The sequence below is a fragment of the Herpailurus yagouaroundi genome, unplaced genomic scaffold, assembly GCF_014898765.1.
Source record: "Herpailurus yagouaroundi ecotype Mexico unplaced genomic scaffold, PumYag 192, whole genome shotgun sequence".
NCBI lineage: Eukaryota > Metazoa > Chordata > Mammalia > Carnivora > Felidae > Herpailurus > Herpailurus yagouaroundi.
The window spans coordinates 23,925,216-23,948,735 of NW_024412423.1; the positions used below are offsets into that span (position 1 = coordinate 23,925,216).

General features: G+C 45.7%; 1 protein-coding gene and 1 long non-coding RNA gene across 3 annotated transcripts in view; one reads left to right on the forward strand and one right to left on the reverse strand.

The window, feature by feature from the left end:
* SPOCK1 (SPARC (osteonectin), cwcv and kazal like domains proteoglycan 1) overlaps positions 1-23,520 on the reverse strand; it is a 525,716-nt gene that overhangs the window by 218,582 nt on the left and 283,614 nt on the right. The window lies entirely within an intron of this gene.
* LOC121010745 (uncharacterized) lies at positions 13,248-23,401 on the forward strand. The gene is made up of 2 exons (XR_005781354.1): positions 13,248-13,333; positions 16,640-23,401. It is a non-coding gene; the product is annotated as an uncharacterized LOC121010745 (long non-coding RNA).

Consider the following 23,520-nt stretch of genomic DNA (forward strand, 5'->3'; position numbering starts at 1 on the left):
GAGGCATCACCAGGGTGCAGGATGGCAACACGCAGCAGGAACAGGGGACGGGAGGTGGCAGGTAACCTGGTTGTGACTCGGGGCAGAGGAAAGGGGTCAGGCGTGAATACTTACTGCGTATAAGAGCAGCGCTGGGCCCTGTGCTAGATGCTTCCTGGGGTTGTCTGGGGACGAAATCAGATGACACACCTGAAGGGCTCAGCCCCAGGCCTGCTCTGCACATGCTTCGTAAATGATGTGTGTGGTTGCTGTGATTTACTACTGTAATTATTAATTTGGGCTCTGATTACACTTGATAAATATGAAGTCCTACAATGGTTTAAAATCAGAGCACACACAGCTTATTCATTCAACCTTAAAAAATAATTTCAGGACGCCTGGGTTGCTGAGTTAACCATCCAACTCTTGATTCCAGGTCAGGTCAGGATCTCACAGTTCATGAGAGCGAGCCCCACACTGGCCTCTGCACTGACAGTTACAGAGCTTGCTTGGGATTCTCTCTCTCCCTCTCTCTCTCTCTCTGCCCCTTCCCTGCTTGCGCTCTCTCTCTCTCTCTCTCTCTCTCAAAATAAATAAGTAAACATTTTTTAAAAAAGGAATCTCATCCTCAAATGTCTCTGAAAGACATCTGAAAGGATCTAAATATACCATCTCTGCACCTCTGATCAAAACCCCATCCTCTCCCAGTGATTCCTCTCTCCAAAGCAGGGCTGGCCTCATTTATGTGCACGCCCCCCAAATCCCTCCTTCACTCCCAATCTCAATGTCTCTATTTCTTTGCCCCTAATTATCCTGAGAGGCTTATCCTCTCTTCCAACCAGAAAAACACATCCCCCCTATGTACCAAGAAGGCAGGGGAGAGAAAATGGGGTCAACAGTTACAGGTCTCTCTTCGTTCAGTAGCTGGGAGAGCAGGGACCTCTGTGGACATGGCCCTATTCACGATTTTGTCCTGTCCTCGGATCACGAATGTAGACAACCGTGTCATTTGGGGATACTGCCCCATTCTTAGAAGACGCAGGGATGAAGTTTACGAGGGATGTAGACCACCTGCATGCCACACACTGAAAGGTGGAAGTGACTCCATTCTGCCTAACAGAACGGTGCCATCCACAGTGCCTTTTCTGTATGTGAAATCAAACCACACAGAATTCTGCTGCCGGAGTTAGGGAAGGAACAGGGATGCGGAGGTCGCTCTTCCAGAGTGTGAGGCCCAGCCTCACTCCTCCCTGAGGGGAATCATGGTCAGTCCACTAGTTTCCTGATGCCTTCCCCCTCTGTTCCCTCCTTCACAAACCTGGGGTGGTGATACTGGTCTCATAGGGTTGTTGTGAGACTCCAAAGAGCATACTCAATAAAGGATATTTGCTCCCTTCAACCTGATGAGCCAGCTTTAAAAAAGTATCTATACATAATGGTCTCCCGAACGGGGAAACAATTTTCTCTCCCGTTCACTGTCAAATCCCACACCATGGTAAGAATTACTTGAAAAGAGTGTTTACTATTTCCTATTTCCAAAATATATTTTCCATTAGGTAATTCAAAGCTATTAAGGCTGCCAAAGCCCTAAATAACCAGGCCACATCAGAGCCTGCACTGCATGACCCACACACTACAAATGAATAGCTTCTAAAAGTAAGGACATACGGAGGTACTTTGATTTTGCTTCGATATGACTCAAACTGATAGAAACGCTGTAAATATCCCTCCCAAAGTTGGAAGCAGACAACATCACCATCGGCAGCAAATGTGAAACCATTTTCATAATAATTTGTTGAGCCCAGAACCACAAGACTGGCTTGTGTGACAGATGAGAAAGCACCGGGCTTGACTGAATCAGACTAACCACATATTTGTGGACTGTACTCTGATTTTATTATGGGCCCCCCCGAGAGTTCAATCCCAGTGTCAGTCATCAGACACAAAACAAGAACCCAGCCTTTCAGCTTGACAATGTCCAGGAAAGTGAAAAATTGATTCATGTAGTCAACGAGCATACAATTACTGGGATCGAGTTTAAAAAGATGCATATGATACACTCTGTACACAAGTACAAAACCACAAGAAATGCGGGGAAATATGAACTCTTCCAAACACTAAATGCGATAAATCCATACTTTATGTTCTTGGCCATTAAGACTCAAGCACTTTTAGTGATTTCAATGTTCCACTGTAGGCTTTTCAAACCTGTGTATTTGCCAACACAACTAGATTTGATATTGATTTTTTGTCACAAAGCCAGAAAGTGAATGAGCTTGGAACCAAATCTACGATCCAGGGTAGCCGGTTTTGCTCCGTGCATTTCCAATGCCATAGAATTTGAGGGTGACACATCCACCCTGTTGTACGTGGGACAATCCAGCAAAGGGATGGGAGATGGCAGGTGTATATTATCTGTTAAGTGGGTTTCAAATTTATTCCATGTTCTATACAACTCCCTTCTTCTTTCACACACACACACACACACACACACACACACACACACACACTGCAAAAGCAAAGGAGCCAAGTTTTATATGGCTTTACCTCAAAGAAACACTGACAATGGCCTATCTGAAGAAATCATCCCCAGTCTTCTTGTTACTTCCAAGGCTAGAGCTGAGGCAACTATCTAACTAGAGGACTCATGCAGCATTATCACATCTTAGTCTTTGGAAAGTTAAGAATAAACCTGTTGCACGTATTTCTGAAATGCTCTCAAATAATCAGCTTTATTTAAGCGTCATGTCATTCTATTCTTGAGAGCCTCCCAGCAGCCCTGCTGATGGTCTGAGGGAGGTACAGGAGAGAACTGGGAATCTGAGACACATCTGCAACACAGGTTGGGCACGAGTGTGGGACGAGGGGAGGTAAACTAAGCCCTTTTGCCAGCAGGTCATCACTGAGCATCACAGAGACTTCCTATCCTAGAGGAGTCAACCACCAGCTCAGGCATGCAGGAGCAGGGAGGGTTTGCTCAGGGCTCCATGTTACAGCTTTCATCTCCTAACTGCCTCATCTGTACTCGCCCAGTACCATTTTAGGTCAGTTAAGAGAGAGAGGGAGCTAGATCCAGAACTGCCAATGAGTTCGGCCTGCATAGTGTGACAGGAACATGGGCTCAGTTCTACATTCTACTTGCCCCAGTACTCTATCCACAAGCCAACTGGTTATGATTCTCACCAGTGAGCCAAAGCCCTGTGTAAGGGCAGTTCTCCTCACACCAGAACATCAGCCGCAGGGACGTGAGCTCGGCTTAGTCCTGTGCACACCGGATGCCCCCAGGGAAAGCAGACCTAGCATGACCACTCTGGAAGAGACCTCCTGAGACCCAGCTCTGCGCTATTTCTTCAAAGATGAGGAAAGTGAGGCCCACAGAAGTAAGGGACTATCACCCCACACTGGACCTCCCATTATGGAGGGTCACATTTCAGCATAATAGTTAAGAGCAAGGTCTTCAAAGTTAAACCCGTCTCTGAAGTCCACCTCAGCTACCCCCTAGCTGTGTAACCTTGACCACGTCTTTCAGCACCTGAGATTGAGTCTCACAAATGTGAGCGTGGGGACTAACGGTGCTCACCTCACTACGGGTGTTGCTAAGAATCAAAGATAGTTGACAGGAAGGGCATGCTGCCTGGCATGGAGGAAGTATGCAACACGCTGTAGCAAACATAATGATGATGATGTAATTTTATCCTCTGGAACAATAATCCTTTCACAATTTTCTTCAATGCAACCACTATATACTGAACATACTCCGGGCCATGCACCGCGTGGACTCAGCAATGAGGAGCAGGCAGCAGGCTCTGTCATCAACCTTGGACTCAATGGCTTGCATGGTGCCTCATTAACAATCTCATCTTGGTCACATAAGGGCACCATGCGGCTACCTGTTTGATCTATGACTGACAACAAAGCCCTGGGCCAGGAGCGAGGAGTCTTAGCCCTTTTGGACTGCATTTCCAGCACTTCCTAAACTCTTATCTTGTGTGTTGCCAGTCTGCTTCCCCAGGATCCGAGATTCCTTGCAGTGGACAAAGTCAGAGGCTTCACCTCTTGCACATGGGTAAGAGTTCCGGGTGGTGGTTGGACCAAGGATTCTACACTGTCTATTGAAGGAAGAAAAGGGGAGGGGAGGGAGGCAGCCACAGCCCAGGGCTCTGCCTCGGGCCTTCCAGACACTAGATGCTGCCATCTGGGAGGTGAGCGCTGAGATGGGTCAAGGAGAGGTCAGGCAATGAACCCTGGTTTCAGTGCACTGCAGCAGCCTCTGCCCCTCACGGGGGTCCTCTCAGGAAGGCAAGAGCCAGCTAACGCAACAGCTAAACAGCATAAAAGGTGCTAGTCGGAGTCACAAAGTCATGGGTTTCATTCTTGATGAGGGAAGAGGCGCAAAGTCCAAAATCACAAGCATTGTTGTCAGAATGATAACTTGTTAGGGCCTATTTGTTTTATTATAATTATTTTTTTAATTTAAATCCAAGTCAGTTAACATATAATGTAATAATAATTTCAGGGATAGAATTTAGTTGATTCATCACTTCCATATAACACCCAGTGCTCATCCCAACAAATACTCCTTAAAGCCCCCTCACCCCTCTAGCCCATCTCCCCACCCAACACCCCACCAGCAACCTTGAGTTTGTTCTCTGTATTTAAAAGTCTCTTATGGTTTGCCTCCCTCTTTGTTTTTTTCTTATCTTTCCTTCCCTTCCCTTATTTCATCTCAAATTCCACATATGAGTGAAATCCTATGTCAGTGATTTCAATAACCAATGCTATAAACATTGGGGTGCATGTGTCCCTTCAAATCAGCACTCCTGTATCCTTTGGATAAATACCTAGTAGTGTAATTGCTGGGTCATAGGGTCGTTCTATCTTTAATATTTTGAGGAGACTTCATATTGTTCTCCAGCGTGGCTGCACCAGTTTGCATTCCCACCCGCAGTGCGAAAGTGTTCCTCTTTCTCTGCATCCTCGCCAACATCTCTCATTTCCTGAGCTGTTAATTTTTAGCATTGTGACAGGTGTGAGGTCAGTAACTCGTTGTGGTTTTGATTTGTATTTCCCTGATGATGAGTGATGTTGAGCATCTTTTCATGTGTCTGTTTGCCATCCGGATGTCTTCTTTGGGAAAGTGTCTATTCATGTCTTTTACCCATTTCTTCACTAGATTATTTCTTCTTTGGGTATTGAGTTTGATAATTTCTTTACAGATTTTGTATACTAGCCCTTTATCTGATTTCTCGTTTGCAAATACCTTCTCCTATTCTGTCAGCTGCCTTTTAGTTTTGCTGACTGTTTCCTTCCCTGTGCAGAAGATTTTTATCTTCTTTAAAAAATTTTTGTAGTGGGGCACCTGGGTAGCTCAGTCGGTTAAGCGTCCGACTTCGGCTCAGGTCATGATCTCACCGTCCGTGAGTTCGAGCCCCGCGTCGGGCTCCGTGCTGACCGCTCAGAACCTGGAGCCTGTTTCGGATTCTGTGTCTCCCTCTCTCTCTGACCCTCCCCCGTTCATGCTCTGCCTCTCTCTGTCTCAAAAATAAATAAACGTTAAAAAAAATTAAAAAAAATTTTTGTAGCATTTATTCCATTTTGAAAGACAAGGAGAGACAGAGCATGAGCAGAGGTGGGACAGAGAGAGAGGGAGACATAGGATCCCAAGCAGGCTCCAGACTCCGAGCTGTCAGCACAGAGCCTGACATGGGGCTCAAACTCACAGACTTAGAGATCATGACCTGATCTGAAGTTGGACGCTTAACCAACTGAGCCATCCAGGTGCCCCAGATTTTTATCTTGATGAGGTCCCAATAGTTCATTTAGCACCTGCTATTTGGACCACATGTGTTAATTATGACTGTCCCCATTTTACTCAGAGGATGGTGAGGCTTAGCCAGGATGGGTAACATGAGGACACACAACAAGTTGCAGACACAGGCTTCACACACAGGCAGCCTCAGAGATTCTCCGCACAACTACGGTGACATTGGCTATACCAAGGGTTTGTATTCATAGACTATGAGCTACACTCTGCATGAAGCAATTACATTCTCTCATTTCATCTCCACCAAACCTCTACCAAGTAGGTGCTATTTCTAATTTTGCCTAAGAGGAAACTAATGTGCAAGTCATGTCACACAAGTGGCTGGCAAGGCTAGGGTCTGGCTCTGAGTTCCCAGGCACCATGCAATAGAGAGGACCAGATTAGGAAATGAGCAAACGTGGTTCAAGTCCCACCTTCACCTGTCTTGGACCACGTGCTCTCAGCTAAGTCAGTAACACTGAGGGGTCCCTGGTTCCCCATCTGTGACATAGGGCAACTGTGCCTGCTTCCTGGAGTTCCAGCAAGGCTCCAATAGAAGGGTGCAACACACATCTGAAGGGGGGGATGTTTACTGCAATGATGGTGACCTCTCTCTCCATCTGGGGTGTTTCTGGATGCAACAGGGTCAGACCAAACCTTGTTTTGGTGCTATCGTTTTAACTTCCCCTATTCTCAAAGCAATAACAGTATCAACAGGATATTGGGGGTGAGGGGGAAGCCACATGTTTAATATACATCTACTCACTCATGGCAGCATTCATTTTATACCAACACTAGGAGACTCAGACCAGGAAGACTGTTTGCTACCAAAGCTCTTTTGTAAAAGCAAGGGCCTTTGTCACCATATGCACATATTCCCCAGTACTTAGCAAATCACCTAGCCCAGGGTCAACTGTATATAATATGGACACAAGTATTTCTAAATGAGAGTAAATAGTTAAAAAATTACTATTATTTAGTGCTATGAACCAGGCATTGTGTTATCCTCACCTCTTACAACTATGAAAGAAAGATCAGTTTTACTCCTATTTTACAAGTGAGAAAATGGAAGCTCAGAGAGGAGAAGTTGGCCAAGGTCCCAGAGCTGGTAACTGGTAGAGCCCGAATTCCAACTCAAGTCTGTGCGAATGTAACCCAAGGCCCCTCCACAACACTGCCATCCAAATACAGTCAGAAACACTCAGACTGCAGAAACTTAGGTCACTTCTAGAAGAGTGAACGTGCCCTCACAGGGACATTGGGTTCATGATTCATTCAGAGTGAATGAATTTCCTCAGAGTCTAGCACACATAATTATGCACATCTTGCACTCAACAACAACAAAAAGTTCAATGACTGACTGAATAAGTGTTTACTGATAGCTGTGGTCTACAAGGGCACACCAATTTGGACAAATAATAAGACAAAGGCATAAAATGGTAAACAAAATAAGACAAAGGCATAAAATGGCCTCCACACCAAGTGCCAGATTCAGGATACCAATGATGAGGTCTAATGGGGATGGAAGGAGAGATTACTGGGGCCTCAGGAGGTCAGAAGACTGAACTTGAGCTGAATTTTTTAAGGAAGGTAGTTTCTGATTAAGAGATGATATGAAGCAGAATTTACAGCACATTAAATCATGATCATTTTGTTGTAGAAATATTCCATTCCTAGGCAAATATATACTTTAATTAGCAAGTTCCACTCCCAATTAAAAAAACTCAATGTTTCCATTCGAAGGGAAAAATAATATTTGCTCCTTAATTAGGTGTGGACCAAAGGAATACCATGTACTAAGGAAGCATCAACAAACACTGACCCTTGCAAATGAAAGATACTGGATAAATATGGCCTGGGATGGACAGGTACAAGGTCTACAATTTCAATGGGAGAAAACATCTTTGAACATTCACTAAGTGTCAAGAACCAAGCTTTTCATAGGACCCATCTAGGACCCTTGAGGTAGCAGTTTTTACCTCTATAGAGAACAAGTAAATCTCTTCCAACTTAATGTCAAGAATCTGCTTTCCACCTAAAGAAGCAAAATGTCTTCTCTAAGCAGCCTCATCCCCTGGGTGAACTCACCCTCCACCAAGGTCTGGTCTTCTGGCCAGTCAAGGGACCATGCTCTGTAGGCCCCTGAGATCCAACTTCCTCCACTCACCTGGAGAGGACTCACATCAAGCAAGCTCTCAGGGACATGATTAAAAGCCAAAGCACTACCAGAGCTTGTGTAGAGTGGACGCTGAAGCATTCCTCCCCGGAATGTAGATTTAGTGGGTGGTCATTTTACATTATTTTCATACCAAGAAAAACACTGGCATATATTAAGAAAAAGATTTCAAAATGTGTATGAATTTTTTAAAGATGAAACCTGGGACTTCAAAGAGATTTAAGATTTGTGGAAGACTGCTTCAGGCCACACCCCAGCAATATGGCTCATGTTTCTCCACCATGGGGCGTTGATGGGAGAAAGTTCTCTAAGGCTCCAGCTAGTAAAACATTGCAGATACGGAAGCCGCAAACAATCTCCGGGACAATTGCACATTTCCGATCTGGCCCTTGAATGTTCATTTGTAATTGCATCATCTCCAGACACTAGGCGAGTTACAAGTTTTGGAAACACAAAACTACCTAGTCTAGAGATAAAGAAATTGAGATTTAAAGAGCTCAGCATCTTATCCAAGTCAAAAAGTGGCAGAGCAGGGGCCCAGTCAAGGCTCAAATTCAAAATACAACCCCTCTCCTACAGGAGCAGACAATTCAGGGGGCACAGTGAAGTGTACAATGAGAAGATGGCTCAGTGCAAAATGCTCTCCAGTAAATGAGTGAGCGGTGATGGCATGATGATCCAAGGCATGGCAGAGATGGGGCACCCAGGTGGTAGACCAGAGGTAGACCTCTCTAAACAAGAGGAAGGACTCAGATGGGTGAGGAGAATGGGAAATCAATCTGGCAGGTGAAGACTACCTCGGACCAGTTCTGGTCACCAGGTGTGACTTTCATTCACTACAGCATAAGGCAGGGAGCATCTGAAATCTCCCACCCCGCATGCAAACCCTGACGCCATCACTGACTAGCCAGCCCTTCACACGACTGATTCTCTCTGGCCTCAGGGTTCTCAGCTCTCAAAAGCAGACCCTAACTGACACTACTTCACAAGGATCTCCAGATAATCAGATGAAGATATGTATACATGGCCCAACATGAGCCATGATGGTTCACTCAATCAGACACTCAAATATGGATTAAAACCTTGCTCTAGGACAGCACAACACCAGTGATGGGGAATAAAGTATTGCACAATACAGCATTATTTAAAGACTGTGCAATACGTTAGTAAAAAAAAACGAGCAAGGAGTACAGGAGACCATATCCCAGGCCAGTTCTGCCTGGAGGGGTCAGGGGTCAAGGATGGGGAGGTTCTGAAGCCATCTCTGGGGAAGCCTTCAAAGTGATGACATTTGGATTGTCTTTCCAGATAAAGAGGAAACCATAAGGAAAGGGGAGGCGGGCAGGCACTCCAGGAGGAGAGGAGTCTCGGGCAATGGCCTGGGGAGTGCGCTCAGTAGGGCTGTGCTGGAGTGCAGGACAGTTGCAGGGGGATGAGGAGGCCATAGGGGCCAAGGTTTAATCAAAGGCATGTTTTGAAAATAAGCACCAGACTTTCAACAATAGCCAAATTCTGGAAAGAGCCTAAATGTCCATCAACTGATGAATGGATAAAGAAATTGCGGTTTATATACACAATGGAGTACTACATGGCAATGAGAAAGAACGAAACATGGCCCTTTGTAGCAACGTGGATGGAACTGGAGAGTGTTATGTTAAGTGAAATAAGTCATACACAGAAAGACAGATACCTTATGTTTTCATCTTATGTGGATCCTGAGAAGCCTAACAGAAGACCACGGGGGAGGGGAAGAAAAAAAAAAAAAAAAAAAAAGAGGTTAGAGAGGGAGGGAGCCAAAACATAAGAGACTCTTAAAAACTGAGAACAAACTGAGGGTTGATGGGGGTGGGAGGGAGGGGAAAGTGGGTGATGGGCATTCAGGAGGGCACCTGTTGAGATGAGCACTGGGTGTTGTATGGAAACCAATTTGACAAAAATTTCATATTTAAAATAAACAAACAAACAAATAAATAAATCCTATTGAGATTCAAGATAAAGTCTGAAACAACAACAACAACAACAAAAGAAAAAAGAACAAAGAAAATAAGCATCAGGCAGGAATATGCAGGCTTGAGGGCAGGGAGAGGGAGTCTGGACAGAGGGAGGTGAGATTTTGAAGGCCGCATTCTGCATGGATGAGACATGGAGCAGAGACAAGGCTGGGAAGGGAGAAGTGACAGGAAGCCTGTGGGAAGCCACAGGGAATCAAGATAAACCGACAAAGAAAATAAAACTCAGTTGACTGAAGCATTTCTTTCCGGTACTAGAGGCTCTTCTCAAACATAATGAATAAATAAATATGCTTCCAATGATTACAAGGCAGCACTTGGCTTCTCTTCAAATCACTCCCCAGAGCCAGTCTCTGTAAGAGCCCCGAGTGAGCGTGCATCCCACAGAGCGGCACCTCCTCTCGTGGTAGAAGCCCCTCAGCTGGGCAGCTAGAAGCACACGGGAGAGACACAGAGATCCAGGACGTGCTAGAATTTTAGGACAGAACCTAGCTTGCCCTCACCTCACCCAGTGACCTTGGACAACACCCTCTCCCACCCAGGCCTAAGGTTTACACATGCTCCCACCTGTAAAACATGGCATCTAGCTCACAACTTCATGACTGTAACAATGGGATTTCCTTCCAGGTTTGGGCCTTCATGAACCTCTGGACTGTTCTGATGTCCTCATTCACAACAGTGATGTGGGCAAATCCTCTGTGGTTCAGAAACAAGGGCTGACCACCAGGTAGAAACCACCTGTTACTGCAGAAAGTACTGTTCATAATTCTTATATTAGTAAGAAGAGCTCAACCACAGTTTCATCGATCACCTACTACGCAAAGTAGTGAAGACATGTGACTCAGTCCTCATAACATGCATCTGAAGTAGGGACTATAGCATTCCCCTTAATTGGCTAGTCTAAGGTGTCAGAGCTAATCAGTGGTGGGGCTGCAACAGAAATCAGACGGAACGGTCCAACCCCACTCCTACTATCGATGTTGCCCCATTGCACATGTCCTGTCCTATGGCTTCCATGTTCCTAGACACGGGGAAAACATCAGCAAAAGGGGCTTTGACAATACCTTCCTGAGGGATGCCACCACTGGCCATTTCCTTACCTACAGCAGACATGGCTAATCAATCACAGAATCCTTCCCCAATGATTTGTGATCGCAGATCCATTTCTAACTAGTCAGAGTTCAAGATGAAACCTGATCCCTTGTCTTCATCTTCAGCTTTGTGTGAAATGGAAGCCTGTCAGGGACATGTGATTTGTTTGAGGTAACACAGCTTGTTAGTGAGAAATGGAACATAAATCTTGGTCTCTCAACCCCCTAGTCGAGCAAGCTGATGGTGAGATCTCCCTGCGCAAAGGACAGGGTCTTTTCTAATGGACCAGAGACCCACAGTAGAACGGTTTTATCTAAAATGACCACACCATCAAGTTCCAGGAGGAGAAGGTCCCATGTCCAGCCCTCACCTGTGGTTCTTGGGTGCTACAAGTCCTCCACCCAAGGGCCCTCTACACAGCAGCATTTCTGCTTTGCTGTGATTGAAATGAGTAATGTGCAAAGCTGAGAAATTAGTGGTGTTTTTCAAGCTAACAAATATTTGAACTGTGAATCCCAGAAAAGTCATGAATTAAACAAAAGAACAATAACACCACTCACTTAATTCCTTCTGGAGGGACTCAAAATTTCTTCAAGACTTGCAAGGAAAACTGACAAGTTATGTGACTCAGCTACATCAGAAAGAAGGGCCACCCGTCTCAGTCCCGGAGAAGCAAGCTCTCAGGATGGAGTCCTAGAGGGGCCAGCCAGACTCTTTCCCGACCCCTGATGCACACAGGACAGATGGCCCCAGACCTGCCCAGGAGGTGCTCCTCATCTGACACCACATCAGAAGAAGGGATGGGGGAGCCCAGACAGCACCACCAAAACTCAGGAACGGGACACCAGCCGTCAGGTGCCTGGGCAGGGGTAAGCATGGGGAGAGGAGAGAGGATGATCAACAAGGGAGAAAGCAGCACCCAGGCCTCCTTCGAGGGGTGGGGGGCAGAAATGGGGCAGTCATAAAATGCAGGGTTGTCTCCAGGGCACCTTCTTTATGCAACCCCTGGGTGGGTGGGGGGTACCTTAAGGAGGCACAACAGAAGAAACCTGGTTGATACAAAGCTCTCTTCCCCTCAAGCTCACCTGGAGTCTCTCCAAATAGATGACTACTAACAAATTTGCACCCAGGAAATGCTATCATCGCCCCATCAATTTGTCCAGTGGCCTGTTTACATAAATACACTGTGTTCTTTGTGTGAACAGGAATAATGATGCTAAGATTATAAAAATCAGTCATCCAAAATTATTTGCAGAGTGGTAAGCAAGCAGGGTTGTGGCAATGGAAGTCTCAAAGGTCCTTTCATTAAATATTAACTCTTACTTGTGAGAGGTAGAGCTGATTGGGGGCAGCAGGGACTGGAAAATGTGAGAGGATCCCCAAACTTGACAGGGCCAGCCCCAGGGAGAGTCATGTAGCTCCAGAGCTGGGCCGGGCCTAATGAGCCAGGAATTGGCATTTCTGCAAATATGTTCCTTTCTAAAAGGAGAACTCATTATTCTAGAAATTGCATTTCTGAATTCATGAAGGTAAAATTACACCAATTAAGAATCATGCCTTTTCTTCTCCAAATGAATAGAAGCTCAAAATACTGCCAAACAAAATCCTGGGTCAAACTCCATGAAAAAATATACCTTATTACCAGAAACACACACAGATGTGAGAAAACAATAACTGGTAACATGCCTTTACTTAACATTCTATGCCTGATCACGATCAAGTATCATTTATCCATTCACTCTTTCATCCATTAGTTCGTTCGTTTCATTCATTCATTCATTCATTCATTCATTCATTCAACAAATGTCTGTCAAACAGAGGGCCCTGTGGTAAGGGTTAAGGAAGCCAAGGTCCCAGCCCTGGATGAACTCCCAGTCCAGTTTACTGATGATACCTTCACATGTTAGTATGTTTTGGGGAGAAAAAGAAGGAGGGGTAAAAAGAGCAGCAAAGAACAAGATGAGATGACTTCAAAGCCACGACCCATATATCCCACACCAACAACTCCTCATTCTCCAAAAGCACTATTATGTTACGTTCTGCAGAAAAAGAAAATGCCCTGCCCATCTTTTGTCTATGGGCACAAAAGTGACTCTTGCACTCGAGCTGCCCTGCCTGGTGGGCGTGTCCCTGGATACAACATAAGTCACTCTCTGTGACATATGTCTGCACATTTATTGAATGGATCATCATTTTCTGGGGACTACCATGTGCCAGGCACTACACTCTCCATGGATGAGCATCCCTTAATCCTCAAGGAACCCTATGAAGCTGGTACGATTTTTGCAGTCAAATGCTCTATCCCACTTAGGGGTATGATTTTTAATCCTATTTCACAGATGAGCAAACTAAGCCACAAAGGATAAACTGGTGTCCAAGGTCACAGAGGGCCGACACCTAAATCCAGGCTCCTCCACATGGTGATCCCCAGTGCCTCCTGCTGTAATTGCTGGCCTTACGTCACACTCTCCACTCTAAACTGTGAGGACACTGAAGGCCAGGACTGAGTCAGGTTCATCGCCACCTCCCCGGCACCTTGCAGAGGGACCACCACACAGCAGGCACTTAGCGAATGGTCACGAAGTGGATAATAAGGATGCAAGTAACAGAACAAGCCAGTAGGTGAATGTTGCCCGACTCCATGCTGAATCCTCAGCTGGGTCACACAGTAGAAAACAGCAACATCCAAAAGAAATTCAAGCGAAAAAGTCTCCCAAGTTTGCTTATTATGAAGATGTTTGCTTTATTATCCATGCTTTTAAAGCATTTTTGCAACTGTTCTCTTTTTAAAAGATGTTTCTTTTGAGAGAAAGAGTGCATGTGCAAGGGCACATGTGTGCGGGTGGTGGGGGGGGGGGGGGGGGCGCGCGGCGGGAGAGAGAATCCCAAGCAGGCTCTGGGCTGTCAGCGCAGATCCCGACCCAAGGCTTGATCTCACAAATCACGAGATCGTGTCTTCAGCCAAAATCAAGAGTCGGATGCTTAACTGACTGAGCCACCCAGGCACCCCACAAGTGTTCTCTTTTAAAATGACTCACTTAAATTAATACCCGGCTGGAGTAAAACAGCAGCCATAGCAACGTGGCCGGCAAAAAGACATCTGCCCAGATGGGTATGCCTCACTTTGAGAAAAACCGGGATAGAAATCCCATACATCTATGTAGAAATATATGCAGGGAAAGGCACTCGAATTATAAAAAGGATTCACCATACATTCCCTCCAAATAGCCTGTTGCCTTGGAAATTTCGGTTTTAAATGTCTAATTTCAACACTTTCCAAAAAAGAAATCTTTTTAACTTCTATCCATCATGAGGAAAAATGACCCGTCGGTTTCAGTTACTAAGAAGCATACGTGGTTTCATGTTATAAGCGTCTAGGCCAATATGTGAAATTTATAGGTACATCTGGCTGCGACTACATTCCAGAAGTTGTAACCCCACTAACCCCACTAACTGAGGACCATTACACACGACACACTTAGGTCTCATTTCAGGGAATCTACCTCAACAGAGCAAACAAAAAATTCAAAGCCTTTCCACTTTCAGTCAATGGCTCAGATAAGAATAGATCCCCATTTTAGGAACTTATCTTTATTATTATAGCCACGAGGGTCAGACCAGCAGAACCATTCATTATGATATTTTCTCAGACTATAATTAAATTCGTCTTATTGACATGAATATTCATACTCCTGCATAATTGTTGGTATAAAAGTAAGCATGAATGTCAGTCTTCTCTCCCAAGGAAATTAGCATCTGAAACATTTCTATGGAGGAACAAAGCTACCTAAAATGATGAATGAATGCTTTCCTTTCTGGGAATACAGGAACTAACGGGCAATTATTCCTCCTTAGCCATCTCAAGGAAAGCGGCCTTCACCCCTGCCCAAGGCTTCAGGCACGGGGTCTGTCTCTGTCTGCTGGGCGAGCCTTGGACTGCAGGCTGAGAGGGTCTTCCTGGTCTCTGGCATCTGAAAGGCCACACAATTGTCTTGCTTCTGTTACTATTCCCATCAGACAGGACACCATGAAGCCTGAAGTTTGCTTGTTTTATTTAACACAAGAGGGACTGCTGGCCTTTTACCCTGCCATAGGTACAGGCTACTGGGAAGATGGGAGGAGAGGCTGCAGACTATCAAGTTATTTGAACACATGCAAGGAAATCCGGGCATTCTGAGAAGATTTGTTGAAATGCCTCTGTTTGGTTCCTGCCCCTGCTTTAAGGGTGTATGTGGAAAACCACTGACCGGTAAGGCCACCACCACAGCCGCACAAAATACTGCCAGGAGGCTCTGTGACCAAACAGGTCAGTGTCAGTACCACAGCTTAAGTGGGCACAGAGCTACTGCTAGGAGCTGGTAAGACCACTTAGTATGTGCACTGGCTTTCTGTTTATGCACTGATCGGCAGGGAGAATAGTCCACAGGTTTAAATAAGTCCCTCTATTAAAGCAGTGCCTCCACTGGGTGATCACAGACTCTTAAGAATGAAGACTTGATACAACTGGGGGAAGGACTCCCTTCACCCACCTTTCGCCAGCTTAGCCAAACATTCCTTTGGCAACAGGGAAAAGAAGGGTGGAATTTTAGAAGGGGATACTCAGAAACTGTTACTAAGTACCTGCTCTGCTCCAGGGCTCCTGCTGGCTTAGGGCCAGAGTGTGCATTCTCAGAAGGGGCAACATTTCTCTTCCAAGGGGTAAAGTGATTTTTGAGGGATAAAAAACGTCTTACTCTTGTTAGGTATAAATCTCAACCATACATATAGGGCACAGATACATGGTATATTTGTGGTATTGAAATTCCAGGGAGGGAGGAAATTAGCAGACAAGAGTCTAGAAAGTCTCCTCAGGAGAGTGAAAATGGAAAAACTGTGGAGAAACACTGGTATAGACTAAGGAATAGGCAACAATTCTTAGCTTCATGGCGCTAATATTCTACTTGTAGAAGACAGATGACAAATAATATGTATAACATATGCTTTATTAAGTGTAAGTGTTACGGAGAAAAATGAAGCAGGGTCAGGAAGTCAAGTCTGGCCAGGAAGGGACAGAGGAGAGAAACCGGAGAAAATGACCATTTCCATTAATTAATTTCTCAATTTTCCTCCCAATCATGGCTGCTAATAAGATCTGTGACTTCAATATGAGAAAAAAAAAAAAAAAGAAATTCTGATGACAAATTAAAAAAGCAGCCCCCCCAACCAAGGGTAACCCATTACAGAGTACATAATGTGCTATAACACAGAAATTTAAAAAGTAAAAAGTGTGATGATCAAAGAAGAGATTTCTATATTGTACGGGTGACGGAAGGAGCTGTTCCTAAACAATGAAAAACAGCACGAAATTCTTAATGACATCATTTTTAAACACCACCTTTGATGACGTATTTCCAGCAATTCACACGTGTCCTTTCATTTTCTTTTTCCTCCCAACTGAACACCCAGTTGACTGTTTTAATTCCAATGTCCATCCATTTGAGACTAACGATTGGCCATTTAGGGCATGCTTAACGATTCCTGATGTTATCTCCACATTTCCGACACCTAAACTTCAACACCATCATTCTCATTTTATCACAGGTGTTTATGAAATAATGAGCAAGAAAAAATGCACTACAAGTTCAAAGAACGGCTCTAACATTCAAGTTGTACCAGCAAAGTTGATGATCCAAAAACATGAACTCTAAGAGTTCATGGCAGGCCCCCTCCCCACCAGAGCTTAGAACGCCTGTCTACCAGGGAACATCTGAAGAGTGATATAAGACTAGTCAACATAAGTACATCCATGGACATCATTTCATAATGTACTATATCACTTTGTTTATGCAAAACTTGAATCTCAAGAAGTCTGAACTACCTTCGGGTAATACACCCACTGGATAGTAAAGCTTCCAGAGTCACTTCATGAAGTTTACTCCAGAAGGAATTTCCCCCCCCGCTAACTAATAATGCCACAAAGTTTCCAACTTCCTATAACACTCCAACATCTTTCCAGATGCTAAACAAAGTTATTCTCCAAGGGAGCAACTGATGATTTGAAAGGAAGAACAGTACAGCTCAGCAATGTTTGTAGGCTAAGTTCAGCCTCCCAGTAGCTTTGCCACATCTTTTCTATGGGGAAATTAACAAGAAAAGCTCTCGGCTTAATATATTATTGGAACTTGGCTACAAGCTAATTGGGGAAGAGAAATCATAGGGAAATGCAGCCAGCTGCTGGAAGTCTCCAACACAAATCTGGAAAATGGTGAGACACTTAGTGGACAGAGGACTGCTTAACATATAGGCAGGGTATAAGAGTACATGTGATTTACTATGTATTTAGCTACATTTTTCCCTCAGAGTAAGTGACACGCTTTCAAAGCACACAATGCAAAATTGTGGCCCATGAGGAGGAACTAGCCAAATAGAAATCCTTAAAGAATTTTAGCTGGGAAAAGAAGCTGGTGTAAAAATCAAAAGGCCAGTTCATACCTGAGTCCCAAGGCACCCATCTACCTACAGACTTGAGAGCCAGCAAGAAATTTGAAAAGACATCACCGATCACCCTAAAAGCAGCAAGCTGAGGTTCAGAAATTATCTCTGCTAAGCCTGAAAAAAGAGTTATCTCACACATATGCCTTCATGTGAGTCTTCTAAATCTCAGCCCAGGTTTCTCCCCCACTCGCCCTTCAAGAGAATAAAATAATTACTGCTGCCTATTTATAACGAGATGAAAGTCCACAGAGAAACGTACAGGAAGCCCACGAGACCCTTGCCCCCTCCCATAGTGCCGCCACAACCTGGGAAGACAATTAACCAGCTCAGCCCTGCAGTTTTTAATGGCCCCAATCATAGGAGACCAGGAGAGCAGACCCAGCCCGATTTAACAGGCACTTTCTCACACGTGGTGCATTTCAAGTATAAAACAGTTCACTTCATTTTCTTGGTTCCTGTTTGTGCTTCTAAAAGTATTCTTGGAGAGATTAAGGACCATTCTCCACCAAGAGCATGAAAGCTCTTCACGCTCAAACCCTTTGCAGGGCTCTATGCCGCAACGTCTCAACTGAGCCGGCCCAAGGGCTAGAAGCAGCAAACACAGGTGTTGCTGAAAGCGCCCCTCCCCCTCTCACCATCCCCACCAAGGGCTGGTATGCAAACAGAGCGGGAGGATGTGCAGACACATGCTTCTTCAGACAAAGTGTGGACGTGTGCTCAGGTTCCATCTTGACCAAGTTACTTGCTATAAGCCTCACTGTGACTCCCTATGAAATGGGGATAGGAAAAGTACCCGACAGAGGTGATGATGAGAATGAGATCATGTGCACAAGGCTGGGCAGTGCGATGGCACACAGAACCTGCTCAACAGTCGTTAGCTGTCAGCATCCGTATCACAATCAGGTACTAAGAGATACTGAAGAACTCCCAGGCCTTACTCAGCCCCCATCCAGGGGCTCCCTATGCTTACATCCCTGCACAGAACTCTCTCTGAAAGGTTCAGACACATGCGCCCAGGCCCGAACACAAACCTGATCGTCCACTCGCTTGCATGCGAAGGCATGGAGCATACAAGCACACGGCATATCTGTGGGCTGAAGCAGGGGTTCCCAGCTTGACTGTGCACTGGCGTCACCTGGAAGGCTCCTGAAAATGCAGGTTTCTGGGCCCCATCCTCAGCGATGCTGCCTTGGTACGTCTGAGTTGGGACTCAAGAATCTGCACGTCTGATGCACCAATCCAAGGACCACATTTGGAGAACAAGCATGCCAAAGGAATGAGAAATAAGAGACAAGAATGGAAATAGGGGTAAATGAAAACAGAAGCCACCTGTGAAAAGCTCAGACCCAAAGGGAGTCTAGAGCCCTTGATGGAACCAGGGGCCGGCCCTCTAGCGAGGAGCAAGAATGACTGCAGGCAGGGGTCCTCCCACTGTGGAGGCAGCCATGCAGCACTGACCCAAGGCCACAGCCCAACAGGGCCATCCAGAGGGGTGGGCGTCTGACAATGAGACCACTGGTGGGACGTACACCATCCCGCTCAGTCACTGTGAATGCAATGCTGCAGCCGAAAGCCTGCTCACAGGGAGACTGATGGGCATATTTCATGCTAATTCTTCTGGAATGGGGAAGCTTTTATTCTCCTCATGTCAAGAAGAAAATTATGGCAGACATTTCCGGTAGAAATGCCACCGCATTCTTTATAATGTCATTCAGCTGCTGCAGAATTAAACTACTGACCAAATGAATCTGTTTACCGAACAAACTGTGGCTTGATCTTCTTGCCCTGAGGGCTGAAGTGTCATGCTGCCCAAGCATCCACATTTATTCTAAGGGATGTCAGACCATGAAGCACCGTATACACAGGCGGGGGCTTTAATGCTATGGGAGGAAGCCACGCCAAGGGTTGTCACCTACTCCAGCATGCTCGCCCTTTCTAGGGCTCCCCATTTCCCTCAGGGTTATGTCTGTTCAAAGCCTCTAGCACGGTGCATGACTCCTTATTTCCATAGCTTCACAGGTCCTCGGCTTGCATTCCCTGAGCACAGGCACCTGCACCCAAGGGCTCAGGACTCCTTTATCTCTGGGCCTTTGCTCGAGCCGTTCCCTCTGCCTGGAACACTGTCTTCTCCTGCCTCCTCCATATGCTTAACTCCTATCCATCTTTCTACTATCAGGTTAAAGATCACCACGGTGTGCCCAAACAGTATCTGCTATGGATTGAATTGTGTCCCCATCCTGAAAAGAAAAAAAGAAAAAAGAAAAAAAACACCTCCTACGTTGAAGCCCTAACTTCCAATACGGGAGCTATGTGGAGGTGGGGCCTTGGGAGGTAATGAGGATTATTAGATGAGGCCACGAGGGTGGGGCCCCCTAGTGGGATCAGTGCCCTTATAAGAAGGGGAAGAGCCAAGTCTCTGCCATGTGAGGCCAGCAAGAAGGTGGCCACCTGCAGGCCAGGAGGAGACCTCTCACCAGAAATCCAATCTGCAGTCATCCTGGTCTCAGACATCCAGCCTCCAGAACTGTGAAATCGAAGTGTCTGTTGTCTACGGTATTTTGTTACAGCAGCCTGAGCTGACTAATGTAGTGCTCCTCTAACTCACATTCACAGCATTCATGGTTTTGAGAAGAGTATGTATCCAGATCATAAGGTCTGTGAGGCCAAGAGACATTTACTGACCAGAGTATCTGGAGAACGTAGTAAAGCTTTGAAATAGGCGTAGTTAAGTGCTGAGCAAACATTTACAAATGAGTGCATAAATGAACGAACGAATGAATGAATGAACGAACGAACGAACGAATGAACGAAGAAGCCAGTGAACGAATAGTGAGCAACTGCCTGCCTCTTTCAGGTCCTCCCTTGATCCATCTGCAAAATGAGGCATTCTGGCGGAGGACTTTTCACAAAATTTGCAATCGGGGACACAGCAGGGACTCCAAAACAGCTGCAAAGCATGAAGCTCAGAGCGTGTGGGGAATCAGAAGAACCTGCTCCAGGCCACTTCTGGGCTCTGGGAGCTACTCAGCTTTGAAGGCAGTGCTGGACTCTGAAAGCAGAGCCCTCAAAGCGGGGACCCCGCCAACCTGGGCTTCCAAGGAAGAGTTTCAAAAACCCTTGTAGAAACAAGGGCTAGGCTAACCTTGGAAATTCTGCTCTAATCAGTTACATGTACTAGATTCCAGGTGAAATTTCATTTGACAGAAAAATAGATTTTACTGCTTGCCAAAAAGATGAAATGCAATCTGAAACTCATGGTTATTTTCTAAAGCTTCAGTCCCACTCAGTCCCAGTGGCCTTGTCTCTGCAGAAGAACTTTCCAAGGAGAGCAAATTGAATTGTTTGCTGTATTATGATTTACACCAGCTCATTTGGTAGGGTCTTGAAATCCTAGTGACCCGCTGGTTCTGGTATGACCAGAATAAAATAAGAGTCTTTGGACATTAGTCCTCTACGGCCCAACTCGGTGTCTGCTGTTGAGATGCACAGAGGAGCCCAAGGGCCTTCCATTTTGGTTTAAGGAACGAGTCAACCAGTAGGCCAGTGTCTGTACAGTCAGGGAACATAGGCCATGACCCGAACCCAGTGGCTCTCTTTGAAGAAAAGACCCATGCCTGCAGAACAGAGCCTCGGATTTTGCCAAGAGACCCGAGGACAAGTTACCACAGGGCTCCTATGAGCAAAGCAACAGCCAACACTACCATTGTGTCTAGGTTACAGACCACGAGAGCAGATTTGTGACATCAGAGCATGCGTCTCAGACCCTGCCATCCTCTAGGTCTTTGCTGTTCTCCTCCCTGAGGGCTTCTGTGGGGAACAGGGGCTGCTGGGAGGCGGATACACCTATGGACAGAAACCACAAAACTCCGCCATCTGGATATTTCCCCACCCACCCCTGACACAGGAATGGTGCGAATCCCACACCCTGAACAGAACTGATGAAACCGAATGGCAATGATGAGCAAAGCCAGTCTGGTTCCATTTTCTCACTCTTCCCCCTTCGGTTCTCAGCAGAGAGAAATGGGACCTGCTTTCAGACCGCTGCCAGTTGACCCGAGAAACCCTGAATGTCTCAAACAAGCACAGGGCCTCGCAAATGGTACATGGCAGGTCAAAGTGCAGAGAAGGCTCTGGCCAACATCCATGACCCAGTTGGCTGCAGCAGCACACTCTCTGTAAACATGGCTCCCGAGCCCTCCTGTGAGACCTCTGACCTTACATGCCTCTTGGCACCTCTTGGCAAGACCCCATCCAGTAAGTGAGAGAAACACTAGTCATCTTGAGAATAGCACTTGCATGCTATTTAAGTCGAACTGTGGCACAAAAGTGCAAAGATTTTTAAAAAACATCACCTCCAGGAACATTTTAAATATGTTGTGCCGAGGGGCAGAAAGTTTATACAAATATTATATTTTCAGTTTAATTACTACATAGTAGCTTTTGCCCAGGTTATGGATTTACCTCAGAGCCACGTCAGAATTTAGGAACACTCTGCATATACCTCTGCAATCACTCATAGGTCTCCATATACCAACTCACTGAGACTTAGCCTGGGTGATGGCATCAATCTCTCCAACAAGATGGGCTCATACACTGCGAATAAACGCCATGGGAGCCATCTGGGCAGCACTACACCAGACTTTCTTCATTCGGATTGGGGGGACTCCTGATGAGGCTGGAGCTGCCCCTGGAGATGCACCTCATCCTCCCTAGACACAAAGGGCATCCTCGACTGACCTAGTCTAGGAAATAGCAGGAAACTGAAAGAACAAAAAAGAATAATGCATGTATTTTGACCTCTCCTCCTAAAGTTAAGAGCAGTAAGCTACAGGAAGAACAAAGAAAGAAAAGAACAGATTATCGATCTTTGGGACAGTATGACTCAGGACACCTAAATGCCTGTGAAAGAAACTCGCCATGAACCAGCCAAGCGAAGGAACGCATCTTACTAGCTCATATCAGCCAACAGCTCAATGGGTGCCCAGTCTTGAGGATGACCAGGAGCAGGGACTGGTCTACCACTAGGTCATGAAAACGCAACCGTCTGGTAGGTCCCAGGCCCCCAATGTCGCCAGAGTGAAGGAACAGAGTGCACGGGAAGATGACACTCTCATCTGAATCACAAGGTGACCAGAGGAAACAGGCACATCTCCTAGAAAGGCAGGTGGCTATTGTTTGGGCAGAAAAAATAAGCGATCTAGCACAGAGAGCTCAGATAAAGACACCGCAGGCGGAGAGCAACCTTGTCACTGCTACAGGGTGGCAGGCAGTGAAGACCGCCTCTGGACCCTGAAGGAAAGGCAGTCTGCCACTACCCAGTGTTCTGCTCCTGCAAAAGGACAGAAGTACATGCAATGGTCAGGACTGATCAAAGGCAGGACCAGATCCTCTGGACCCTGAGCTCTCCCCTTCTTTCTTTATATGCAATTATCTTAGGCACCCCTCCAGTTACTGTCTAAGAGCAGCTAAGAGCTGCTGAAGGCATGTAGGAAGCAAGTTTGGTGACGTCCCATGAGCAGCAAGCTTCTGAAATATTGTGCAAGAGCCTTGTCTCAAACCAACAGTGTCTCAGAAGAAAGGCCCAGTCAGAGAAAAATCTTCAAGGGGTTCTCCTTGGAAAGAAAAGGGTTGCCCCACAAAATGCAAAACGGACCATAGGATAAAACACCAAGAGTTTAAAACACACACACACATACACACACACACACACACACACACACAACAAACCTTTGCAGTCTTCATCATCTACTAAGAAGCAAACATATGGGTCATGTTTATTTTATTCTTTGGGCTTATTTAGAAATTCCAACTACAGTGAATCTTCAGTACTCTTGCAAGAACAAAATAAAAGACGCTTCATTTGTGAAATTACTTTTGGTAGTATCATTACCTGATTAGATCAGAACAAAGCTCATAAATGAATTAATTTCTAGTAATCTATCAACTTTGAGACGGGAATTTTAGCTGGTGTACCCCACAATCCTTTT